This window comes from Leptopilina boulardi, unplaced genomic scaffold (assembly GCF_019393585.1).
Source record: "Leptopilina boulardi isolate dan_hultmark-lab unplaced genomic scaffold, ZJU_Lbou_2.1 LbouV2_165, whole genome shotgun sequence".
Lineage (NCBI taxonomy): Eukaryota > Metazoa > Arthropoda > Insecta > Hymenoptera > Figitidae > Leptopilina > Leptopilina boulardi.
The window spans coordinates 360,560-374,821 of record NW_026137713.1 but is presented as its reverse complement, the minus strand read 5'-3'; the positions used below and the strand labels follow the sequence as shown (position 1 = coordinate 374,821).

Below are 14,262 nucleotides of genomic sequence, written 5' to 3'. Positions count from 1 at the left end.
TCTCTTTTTTAAAGATTTTAATTAGCAAGTTTCGCATGTAAATTTTCACTCAAGCAAATGACAAGTCGAATAATATTGAATTGAATATGTCGTGGCAAGATAAGATTATTATCCGGAATAATATAAAAAAAAAGAATACATGGTGACAAAGAAGAAGAAAATATACATATATATATAAGTTGTTAGAGCAGGTGTGAAAAAACCGGTCCTGTCTTCACGGATTCGCTATATTTACTCAGAGGAGAAGTATAAGCGCCAGTGTTTCCCATTCCATCCCACCTTCAAGTAACGCCACTTTCATAGTGGTTCCATACATTTCTTCTATATACTATATATAAGCCCCGATATGGGCTCACAGACATTTTGTAGAAAAAAGACAACCTCAAGATTCTCTTTTTCTGTTCCTGGTGAAAGAGGCTCGTTTCCGATTATCGTATCTTCACGTTAGATCGAAAGACATACTTTTATGTTGTGCCACAACAACAAAAACGAAAAAAAAAAAGAAATGAAAATGAAGACGACATATATGAAAAGGAGACAGACAAAAAGAAAAAAAAAAGTTCAGAAAAAAAATGCAGAATTGATTAGAATCAAAATATCTACAGTGAAAGTCACATATATCGGATTTCAAGATACCGGAAAAAAATCCAATGTATCAATATTATAATAATTAAAAATTTTTTTTTTTGAAAACTAAAAATATAAAAATTACCGACACAAAAATATACCTTACCGACTGATGATAAAACATTTTTTTAAACGAAATTATAAAAATTACCGACACAGAAATCTACCTTACCGACTGTTGGTAAAGAATTTTTTTGAAAAATAAAAATATAAAAAATTACCAATATAGAAATCTACTTTACCGACTGATGATAAAACAGATTTCTTGAAAAATGAAAATATAAGAATTACTGACATAGAAATCTACTTAACCAACTGATGGTAAATAATATTATTTTTTGAAATTTCATCCACTTTTTCAAAACTGTTAAGCCATCAGTCGGTAATTACCATCAGTCGGTAAGTTAGATTCCTATGTCGGTAATTTTTTATATTTTCATTTTTCAAAAATTCTATTTTACCATCAGTCGGTAAGGTAAATTTCTATGTCGGTAATTTTTATATTTCAATACAGTCGTGGGTTTCACTATTTCTACATACTATCACCACTAATGTCGACTTTTCCAAACTGTTTTACCATCATTCTGTAATTACCATCAGTTGGTAAGGTAGACTTCTATGTCGGTAATTTTTATATTTCAATATACGTGGACTTCACTGTATCTATATACCTTTACAACTAATATCGACTTTTTAAAACTGTTTTACCATCATTCGGTAATTACCATCAGTCGGTAAGGTAGATTTCTATGTCGGTAATTTTTATATTTCAATATAGTCGCGAGTTTCACGTTTTTTATATACCTTTACCACTAATGTCGACTTTTCAAAACTGTTTTACCATCGTTCGGTAATTACCCTTAGTCGGTAAGGTAGATTTCTGTTTCGGTAATTTTTATATTTTTCACTTTTCAAAAAAAACCTGTTTTACCATCAGTCGGTAAGGTAGATTCCTATGTCGGTAATTTTTTATATTTTCATTATTCAAAAAAGAAATAAAATTTTATTTGGCAGAAATATATTTATTTTGTTTTGAAAGTCAAATTTTCTTTGTTAGAAATAAAAATTTCAATTTAACGCAAATATAATAGAAATTTTTTTTTTTTATTATTTCAAATAATAAAAAGAAAGAAGTGATTACAATCGACTAGAAAAATTGTCTGGGACTGAAGAAAATTTCCGAGTCACTTGGATGGATAAAATGTAAGTAGATAATGCCATGAAGTTTAGGACGAAAAACTTGAACACGTGACACGAAAATAGAAGAACGTGTGAAAAGAGGTCTTTTCACAATCTGTCACGAGATTTCGCCCAGTCACTTTTCGTTTTCGCTGCCTTTTCTTCCGTCTGTATACATATATATATATATATATATATATATATATATATATATATATATATATATATATATATATATATAGTTTAGTTATTTCCTCGCCAGGATATACAATACATTGTCCTAATTCCTCATCCTCTCTTCATATATACGATCCTGAAAATATAACATCTAGCTTCACTAAATTTTTTTTTCAATTTCTTTTTTTCTTTTCTCTATTTTTACAAACTTATGAGAAAAAAAAAATTTACCTTTCAATTCTCAGCCTATTAAACATGTATTCTATTTTTCAATTAATTAATTATTCATTCAATGACATAAATTACATTCTCTTTTCTTCAAGAAATTTCATCAGTTGACTATTTGAATTATAATTTTCTCAAAAGCATTTTCTTTTTAGAATTTACTTAGCAATAAAATTAATTTGAAAATGAAGTAGTAGTAATTGTATTCATGAAAATACAACATTTTATCAGAAGAAACTGCTGTTTAATGAAGCACTATATATTCGATGTAACTTGAAATATATATACAACTGAGAAATTTAAAATTATATTATAAACGAAATTACTTTCGCAAAACAAAATATTATAAATTCTATTGTTATAATTAATCAAAATTATATAAGAAATAAATTTATTGTCTTCTAATTAAAAATAAATAATTTAAAAAAATAAAATTTTAAAAATGAACAAAAATCGTTTATTTATAATTAGAGTGAAAAAAGGAGTGACCAAAAGAAATGTGAAAAGAATCGAAAAAAAAACAAATTGAATGGACAGATAATTGTTTTCAAGAATCTTGGTGAGTTTTTCAATTGAATGACGATAGTATATATATATATGTATATATATATATATGAAAGGATCGATGTTCGTATTTCTCGTACTAAAACCGGAGTTTTCTATCAGAAAGATAGGCGAAATAGTGAAAACGTGAAGATTGAATGAATACCAAGGCCTTTATATAGTATGTCACTTCTTCTTTTTTTTCCACAGACTCTTTGCTCACGAAGCAATCGTGTCAGCCTGTGAATCTTGCCGGCCAATCAGAATGGCATTGAGGTCCCTTTTTTTTTGACCTTTTCTATTTTAACAAAATTTCTTTTCGATTATATAAATGCGACTGACCCTTTTTTCTCGATTATACATTGGAACCTAACATTTATATAAATAGTCCCTATTCGCAAAAAAAAAAGAAAGGCCAAAAACCATAAAACTCAAATGTTGATTAAAATTCTCATTTTTTCCCATTTTCTCAAATCGAATCCTCTCGATAATAATCTTTTGTCTCATAAAATGAAATTATATCAAAAAGAAAATAATTTCATTAAATAAAAATAATTCAAACAACTTTTTTTTGTCTAAATAAAATAAAATAATACAATTATAAAAATTTATTTTTTTTTTTTAAATATTTTTATAATTGAAAAAAAATTGTTCGCTAATTTAAAAAATTAAAAATTGAAAATTTTTGCAAAAAAAAAATCAAAATAAAATGATAATAAAACAAAGTAAAGTGGCTTTAGAATATTTTTCTCGCTCCTAATAAGAAAAACTCATAAAAAAGCATTTCTTTTCTCATCTTCCATCTCCTCCTTTTGAGCGAAGACTGTGAAATTTCCGGGTTTTATATTAAATTTTCCAAACCCCCTTCCTATATTTTTTTTTTTTTTTTTTTGCAATATGAGAATATTTACTTATCTTATGAATATAAATAGGGGACAAAAATTGGAGATTTATTTTTGACTTATTCTATGCAATAAGCTAACATTTTATGCGCGAGATTACAAAGAAAGAGAGAAAGAGAGAAAGAGAGAGATAGAGAGAGAAAGTAAATCTAGAAGCATATCTTATTTGCAAACGACATTTTACTTGTGTCCTGCGTTGGGTAGAGAGTTGCTAAAGAGGGAAAGAACAATGGATCCATAAATGTAAAGCAATAATGGTGGGTATTTCTGAGAGAACAGTAGGAGGGAGCGAGCATTTTGCTGAATGAGGACTTCTTGTATTCCATCTTCTCTCCAGTTATTGCACAAGTTTTTGTTTGAGATGCTGCCTCGTTTCTACAACCACACCCATATTGCATTTTTCTGTCCTGTCTCTCACGGGATTCGTCGTTGTCGCACTTGTTAAGTGCACTTTATCCTCAGTACGTCGAGAATTTTCCTGTCTTTCTCTCTTTAACACAATTCGTTGACAGTTTTCAGATTTTAAGTCCAAATCTGTCACTTTCTTCAACTTTTCTTTTGACTTGTCTTAAAACTCTCTTTCTAACTAATTTCATCATAAAATCATTAAAATTACTAATTAAATTTATATTTACTAATAATTATTTAGTCATTAAGATGATCACCCATCCAAACACTAATCCTACACAATGATCGCAAGCCAAGGCTCTTCACCACCCGAGCTATATAACATAGCTTTTAAATTACTAATACAAAAAATTTTTGTTTTTTTAAATTCTCTATTTTTTTGAATAAAATTCCCCATAGAATATAATTTTCTTTCCTCCCTTTTTTTTATTGAGAGAAAACAAAATGACAATAACAAATTATTAAAAAATGAAGTTCCATTTTTCTCCGTCGAGTATTACTGAGCATAAAATGTACAAAGGCGATAAATTGCCATGAAAAAAAAAAAAAAAAAAAAATTTCGGTGCATTGTCAGCAAATATACAGAAAGTTATAGAGCCAATATTTGATCATATATGAAGCGAAAAGAATACAACATGAAAGGTTTCTAGTAAAATAAAGCGTTACATATCAAATATATCATTTAAAAGCATTATATGTATACATTATTTAATAGTACGATAAAACTTGTCAAATTTTTTTTTATTACCATAAAATTCATTTCATGTTATCCATTTAGATTGTGTGACCTTATTTTTTCGATGGGACAATAAAAAAAAAGTAATATTATTTATAGTAAATATTTGTAACGCGAAGTAAATATTTTTATGTATGGAAATTTTATGTCCTAGATAGCGCGATTGCAGCAACCTTGCGGCAAGCTTGCCGCGCAATATTAACAACCTTACACGGCAACACTTACCGCAGGCTTACTGAAAGCTTCGAATGTTCCACCAAATCGAAAGCTTGCATGGTAAGCTACCAAAAGATTGCAATGTAAGGTTACTGCAAGATTGCACAATAAGATTATCGAAAGATTGCTCAGTCAACCTTGCACGAATCTTGCTACAAACTTACCGTGCAAGCTTACTGAGCAATCTTTCGATAATCTTATTGTACAATCTTGCAGTATATTTTCACTGCAATCTTTCGGTAAGCTTATCATGCAAACTCTCGATCAGGTGGAACATTTGAAGCTTACAATAAGATTGCGACAAGTTTGATGTGCAAGGTTGGCAATATTGCGCAGTAAGGTTGCTGCAAGCTTCGAATGTTCCACCTGACCATAGTTTGCATGGTAAGCTTACCAAAAAAATTGCAATGTAAGGTTACGGCAAGATTGCACAATAAGATTATCGAAAGATTGCTCACATAACCTTGCACCAATCTTGCTCCAAACTTACCGTGCAAGCTTACTGAGCAATCTTCGATAATCTTATTGTGCAATCTTGCAGTATATTTTCACTGCAATCTTTCGGTAAGCTTACCATGCAAACTTTCGATCAGGTGGAACATTTGAGGCTTACAATAACATTGCGGCAAGTTTGATGTGCAAGGTTAGCAATATTGCGCAGCAAGGTTGCTGCAAGCTTCGAATGTTCCACCTGACTAAAATCTTGCATGGTAAGCTTACCAAAAGATTGCATTGCAAGGTTACTGCAAGATTGCGCAAGAAAATTATCGAAAGATTGCTGAGTAAGCTTGCACGGTAAAGCTTGTAGCAAGATTGGTGCAAGGTTACCAAATAACCTTGCTTTAAACCTAAAAAATATTTTTAAAATTTTTCGTCATATTATATAATTGTAGTATATAAATTTTATTATATAAATTAGATGAAACATTAAAAGAAAAATTTTTTTAGGTTTAAAGCAAAATTGTTTGGCAACCTTGCACCAATTTTGCTACAAAGTTACCGTGCAAGTTTACTGAGCAATCTTGCGATAATCTTATTGTGCAATCTTGCAGTAACCTTACACTGCAATCTTTCGGTAAGTTTTCCATGCAAGCTTTCGGTCAAGTTGGACATTTACAGCTTGCGGCAAGTTTACCATGTAAGGTTGGCAATATTGCGCGGCAAGCTTGCCGCAAGGTTGCTGCAAGCTTACGTGCTATCTGGAATGAAGTATATTTTTTTGTTTTTAGTTTAGTTTAAAGAAATTAGTTTTATGGAGATTGATGTTGGTATCGATAAAGCATTCAATAATATTATAAAATACACTGATTAGAATAACAATTTTATAATAAATAATTATTAATAAATAATAATATCGTAATAACAATTACTAATTTTAAACAATAAAGTGTATGAAGCACTGTGTTTCTGTAATAATGCGTAATACTGAGTACTATTTGTGTAATTAAGCGTAATACCTTGTAATATCCATGTAATAAACTGTAATAAGTGTAATAATAGAGTAATAAGTGAAATAAGCGTAATAGGGATTTCATTGTAGTTTTTCGATTAGTAAATTCCCCCTTGTCTAAAGATAAATTTCATACCACAAAGTGAAAACAAAAAATACGTTTTTTATTATGGTAATACTCTTTTATGTGAAATTTATGCGCTAATAGGAATTCGAATCAGAGATTGATGGAAGGAAGTCTATTAATATCTTGGATTGCTAAGAAATTGGATTCTGCTGATTTGAATGAATCGATTTCTTCAAAATAGAATCTTTTATAAAGAAATTATCTGATAGCAATGGACTAATTTCGAACTGCCGCTATTAACTCGGATACTCTTCAAAAAAAAAAAAAAAAAAAAAAAAATTCAATTACTAAAAAGAAAATCACTTATTTTAAATGGCAAAAATTAAAATACATTATTAAATACATTTATTTTAAATAAATTAATTTTTCACTAATAAAAACTTTCTGTCTAATTTTTTAGACATTAAATTTTATCCTAAAATTAAAAACAAAAATTTCCAGCAAAAATATGAAGAAAAAAAAATTATCTAAATACAAATTAGATTTTTAACACTTGATTATTTTCTCGTTTATATTGTATATATTTTTCGTTTTTTAATTGAAAAATTGAAATGATTTTGAAGATAATGGAAAAAAAAATTGATTACATTTAAAATCGAGTGTAGCGAAAATGAAATTCATAAAAATGTTTCAGAAAAATATTAAAAACGAAAACAATATAAAATTGTAAAGGATATATATATATATATAAAAAGCGAGTTGAAAAGTAATCAATAAATTGTAAAAAGACCGGGGACTTGAAATATTTTGGTGTTAAATCTTTAGAGATGAAAGCATTTTGAAATGAAAAATTCCTGAAATATTGGAAAAAAATAATGAAAAAAAATAAAAAAATTGAAAAATGAATGGATTTTTTTGAAATGACACCATTTTTATATTACTGATAATGAAAAACACTTTGGAAATAATATTATATTAAAAAAAAAATTTATTTCTCCAATGCGATATAATTTATGATCCTTATGCACAAGTTCCGCAATTGTACATACATATATACTCCTAACAGCGGAAATCATAGGTCAAATCTCTACGACATAAATAATGGTCCATTTACAGTTGGACAACGTCAATATAATTATGATGGATCCATCATCTCAAATCAGATGCTACAAAAAAAAATGTTAAATTTTTTTTTCCTCCGACTAAAGTTAAAAAAAAAAAAAAATAAAATTCATTGATTAAAATGAGATAAAAAAAAAAAAAAAAAAACGTTTTACCGATGTTGTGAATGTGGGCTCGTATCTGAGGCATAGAAAACCTCATTATTTATAAAGGTATTCATGTACTTTAAAAAAAAAAGATCACGTTTTTAACTGCAAAAATGTCAAAGGTTTGTGATGCATTTTTTAATTGCAACGATTTTAATGGATAAAAAAAAATAAAATCTTCTTATAAAAAAAAAATTCAACAAAACTTAGAATATGTAAAAACGGCGCATATGTGTAAATTCTGAAGAAAAAATTTTGATTTTTGTCAATGCAAAAAAAAAAAAAAAACGTTATTGAAAAAAAGTAGTGACATTGCTCCATATTGAGAATCACGATTCGTAATTCTAGTTAATCGGAAACAACATGTAGTATTGGCTATCGAATTCGTTGGTTAAAATAGTTCCGAGTAAGTCGTACATTTATGCGCGAGGGTCTATTGTAATTTGCATTTTGTAAACGTGACAAAGCCCTTTTTTTTTTTATTTTATTTCTATTTTCCTCTCTATATTTTCTTTTTTCCTTGATCCCTCACTTTCCCCTATTTTCAATCTTTTCTGAGTGTATACATTTTACGTAAATTGTATTCTATATCATTCACCAATTATTTTGATTAAAATTCTTTCTGAAATTTTTATATACAATTTAATTATTAAAAAAAAAAAAAATACTAGAAATTTTAATAAAAAAATTCTATATCATTTTTGATTCTTTTGAAAAAATTTATAAAAATATTTCAAATTAAAAATAGAATATTAGCTTTATATATAATTGACGAAATTAAACAATTAAATTATTCAAGCTACAATATTCTAATTAATTTATATGTAAAGATATAATCAATAACCTACTCTATATTTTATAATAACAAAATCAGAAACGATACTAATTATTTATGATTGTACTAATTTAATCTCGAAATAAATTTAATATATAATTAAAATTTATTATTAAAGCATATATTATCGTTTTATTATAATAATAAACAAATTAGAATTATGAAATTTATAGATTTAAATAAAATTGAAAAGAAATTAAAAAAAAAAAATTGTAAAAAATAAAAAATATGTAATTAAATTAAAAAAAAAAAAAAAAAAAAAAAAAAACTAAGCAGAAAAGAATTCAAATTAAAAATTTAATAAAAAATTAAAACTTAATTGAAAAAGTAAATTAAAAACGAATTAAAATGTAACAAATTAAAAAAAAAAAATTTAAATAAACTCAGTTTAAAGTAGAAAATATAAAGCAAACATTGGAAAATTTTTTTTTGAAAGAAATCAAGTAAATTTTGTAATTAAAAATATTATTTTAAACTTATTTTATATATAGTACGCAATAATTAGGAAAGGTTTTTTTAAAGGATTTGTAAAGTTTCTATATTTACTTTCCCCTATGTTTTCCCTAGCGATGCCAACTGACTGGAAGGTTATAGAGAATAACTAACTACTCGTTGGTCCAACTTTTTGAATCGACCGCAGAAAGTACGAACTACCAATGAGAGAGAAAGAGGGACGGAGAAGAATATTCTATTTTTTCTCCTCTAACTAATTATTACAAACGTTCTATGCGAACTAGGATTGTTGAACTTTAAAGAGTCCTTTTTTTTTGCATTTAAATTGGAAAAAAAAAGATTCCTACATTTTCAAATGTGATTGAATTTCGAATGCAACAGCTATAATTATAAAAAAATATCCATTGAATTTTTATTATATTATTCTCGATATAAATTTTATATTTTAATATAATATTGAATAAGAAAATACATTTTTCAAATCATTTATTTTAATTAATAAAACCATTTTTGAATGGGGAACAATGTAATAATAAAATTTTATAACAATTATAATTTAGGAAAAAAAAATGTTTAACTAATAAAACAGAAAAACGTAAATAATTTTACTTTTTATATGGCTAACACTACATATAACAGAACTTATAATTTCTCGACTCTCTTCAAAAAGTTCAGTTATATATATATATATATATATATATATATATATATATATATATATATATATATATATATATATATATAAGATTGTTAATTTTATACTTTCTTTGTTGGAGAGTTAATTTTCCTCATGGCAAATGCTTCAAGGAACTTAAAATTAACAACTTCTTTCAAGCTTTTAATATATCCATGATTAAATTGAACTGTTTGAAATTAAAGTTTTATGATATTGAGATATAATAAAGAAAACACTTTTTATTTATCAACTTTTTTCAAAAATTTATCAATCATCTTAAATATATAATATTATTCTACTATTATATATATATATATATATATATATATATATATATATATATATATATATATATATATATATATACATATATATGTTTAATTATTTATATTTCTAGTATTTATTTATTTGTTGACGACTTAGCGCACACAATTTTAACTGCGTTTCCTTTTTTTCTTTTTGTTAATCATTAATTTAATATTACTTTTTAATGTATTTTATTTGTAATAAAAGTTCTCTTTGGCATAGCAACCGTTTCCATGAGAACCGTTACCATATCAACCGTTTCTATAGCAACCGTTTCCATAGCAACCGTTTCCATAGTAACCGTTTCCATAGCAACCGATTCCATAGCAACGGTTTCCATAGGAACCGTTCCCATAGCAACCGTTTCCATAGCAACCGATTCCATAGCAACGGTTTCTATATAAACCGTTTCCATAGCAACATAGCAACGGTTTCCATAGGAACCGCTTTTATAGCAACATAGCAACGGTTTCCATAGCAACGGTTTCCATAACAACCGATTCCATAGCAACCGTTTCCATAGTAACCGTTTCCATAGCAACGGTTTCCATAGAAACCGTTTCCATAGCAACAAAGCAACCGTTTTCATAGCAACCGTTTCCATAGTAACCGTTTCCATAGCAACCGATTCCATAGCAACGGTTTCTATATAAACCGTTTCCATAGCAACATAGCAACGGTTTCCATAGGAACCGCTTTTATAGCAACATAGCAACGGTTTCCATAGTAACCATTTCCATAACAACCGATTCCATAGCAACCGATTCCATAGCAACCGTTTCCATAGTAACCGTTTCCATAGCAACGGTTTCCATAGAAACCGTTTCCATAGTAACCGTTTCCATAGCAACCGATTCCATAGCAACGGTTTCTATATAAACCGTTTCCATAGCAACATAGCAACGGTTTCCATAAAAACCGATTCCATAGGAACCGTTTCCATAGCAACCGTTTCCATAGTAACCATTTCCATAGCAACCGATTCCATAGCAACGGTTTCCATAGGAACCGTTCCCATAGCAACCGTTTCCATAGCAACCGTTTCCATAGCAACCGTTTCCATAGCAACCGATTCCATAGCAACGGTTTCTATAAAAACCGATTCCATAGGAACCGTTTCCATAGCAACCGTTTCCATAGTAACCATTTCCATAGCAACCATTTCCATAGCAACCGATTCCATAGCAACGGTTTCCATAGGAACCGTTTCTATAGCAACCGATTCCATAGCAACGGTTTCTATATAAACCGTTTCCATAGCAACATAGCAACGGTTTCCATAAAAACCGTTTCCATAGCAACCGTTTCCATAGTAACCGATTCCATAGCAACGGTTTCCATAGCAACAGTCTCCATAGCAACAGTTTTCATAGCAACCTCTCATATTTTAGAATTATAAAAAGCAATTCGTGTACTGTAAAAAAATAAAAATTATTTACAACTCTTTCTATTTAACTACGTAGACAATAAAATAAGAATCATAAAAAAAAATGTTAACTTAAAAGTTGTTAAAATATTTGCGTTTGAATAAAGAGATCGTGAAATTTTGATCGTTATGAGTCACATTCATTGCTTCGCGAGGATCGTTCTCTCTCTCTCTCTCTCTCTCTCGTGGAAGGCACGTCTTCGCGTACTGTGTACGAGCAATAATTTCGATATCAGTGCAATAAAGGCGTGGGTACACGGCCCATTCACGTATAAAACGTATGTTCCATTTCAGTCCTTCATATGATCCTTAAGTCCCCCACCCACCACCTCAATGCTCCTGACTATCACGTATATACATTCACATAAAACAGAAAGTAAATGCTCGGGAGGCAAATGGTTTTTTTTTGCGCGCGCGCGAAAAAGAAAAGAAAATTCCCCTTGAGAAATGAAAAATTTTTTAACTTAAAAAAAAAAACCCAATACAGTAATATACATAATATATTGTATACTTAAAATAATTATACTACATCATTTTATCTATTAAACTGTCACATAATTTTTTTTTTTTTCCCCAAGCTTTTATGGATGAAATAAAAATTTATATACACAATCGTAAAATTCGACTGATCGTATATTTTTTTTTTATAACTTTTTTTTTTAATTTAATTTCTGCAAATATCAATTTAATAAATATTTTCTTTCATTTACATTTTTTGGATAATCTATTTATTTAATTTATTTTAAATTCAGAGAAATTATTTTATGGATATTTGTTTCACTGACAAATATATTGTTAAATAAATTTTATGTATGAAAAAATTTTTTATTTACGCAAAATAAATAGACTGAGACAAATTTCATTTAAATTATATACCTATATATATATACATATATATATATATATATTTGGTTTTAATAAAACATTTCTCTGGCTGTATGTTAAAAATTTCATTTAAAATAATATTTCTATTAAAAAAAAAAAAAAAATTGTAAAAAATTAATAAAATTATCAATTTAAATTCACGTGTAAAAAAAATCACATCCATAATGCACACACATTATTGGAAAATGGAGTATATTAAAATTGAAACGAAATCTAAAATTACAATTGAAATTTGAATTATAATTACAGAACTAAAGCAAACAGAAAGTGGGAAGTATTTTAGAATAGAGAATACGAAGATATGGTATTTATCATTAAAAGAAAATGGATAATTAATGAATTATTATTATTATTATTATTATTATTATTATTATTATTATTATTATTATTGTTATTGTTATTGTTATTATTATTATTATTATTATTATTATTATTATTATTATTATTATTATTATTATTATTATTATTATTATTATTATTATTATTATTATTATTATTATTATTATTATTATTATTATTATAATTATTATTATTATTATGAATTGTTTAAATTATTATTGTTCATTTTGAAGGAATACTTTTTTTTTTTTTTGACAATTTTGTATGATAATGTGCCAGTCAATTTGCCTTTGACACTTTCCACAATCGTGGTCAATCACTACATTGATGCGACAACCGTTGTGTCAATTTGCATAATTTATCGATTAAATAAACAGGTTATGGTCATGTTATGCATTTACTGATGTATTGTAATTATTATTGACAGATTTTTTTCATATCTTTTCCCCTGACAATCATTATTATCATATCTTTATTCGAAATAGTATTTATTTTTATTTTTCATTTTTATAATGATTTTCCAATTAATGAAAAAAAAAAGCGAGGGAGGAATTGAAAAACTACAATGGAATCCCTATTTCACCTATTATTCTATTATTACACTTATTACAGTTTATTACAGGGTTATTACAAGGTATTACGCTTAATTACCATAAAATACTACTCAGTATTACGAAATATTACAGAAACACAGTGCTTCATACACTTTATTGTTTAAAATTAGTAATTGTTATTACGATATTATTATTTATTAATAATTATTTATTAGAAAATTGTTATTCTAATCAGTGTATTTTATAATATTATTGAATGCTTTATCGATACCAACATCAATCTCCATAAAACTAATTTCTTTAAACTAAACTATAAACAAAAAAATATACTTCATTCCAGATAGCACGTAAGCTTGCAGCAACCTTGCGGCAAGCTTGCCGCGCAATATTGCCAACCTTGCAGGGTAAACTTGCCGTAAGCTTTAAATATCCTACTTGACCGAAATCTTGCATGGTGAACTTACCGAAAGATTGCAATGTAAGGTTACTGCAAGATTGCACAATAAAATTATCGCAAGATTGCTCAGTAAACTTGAACGGTAAGTTTGTAGCAAAATTGGTGCAAGGTTGCCAAACAACATTGCTTTGAACCTAAAAAAATTTTTCTTTAAATGTTTCATCTAATTTATATAATAAAACTTATATACTATAAATATATAATATGACGAAACATTTTAAAAATAATTTTTATGTTTAAAGCAAGGTTATTTGGTAACCTTGCACCAATCCTGTTACAAGCTTTACCGTGCAAGCTTACTGAGCAATCTTTCGATAATTTTCTTATGCAATCTTGCAGTAACCTTACACTGCAATCTTTTAGTAGGCTTACCATGCAAGATTTCGGTCAGGTGGAACATTTGAAGTTTGCAGCAATCTTGCGGCAAGCTTGCTTCGCAATGTTGCCAACCTTGCACGGCAAACTTGCTGCGCAATCTTATTGCAAGATTCAAATGTTCCACCTGATCGAAAGTTTGCATGGTAAGCTTACCG

At 27.6% G+C, this 14,262-nt stretch overlaps 1 protein-coding gene across 1 annotated transcript in view; it reads right to left on the bottom strand.

Annotated features, from left to right (window-relative positions):
- LOC127277101 (hemicentin-2-like) overlaps window positions 1-14,262 on the bottom strand; it is a 38,281-nt gene that overhangs the window by 18,784 nt on the left and 5,235 nt on the right. The gene's annotated exons all lie outside the window — the stretch shown is intronic.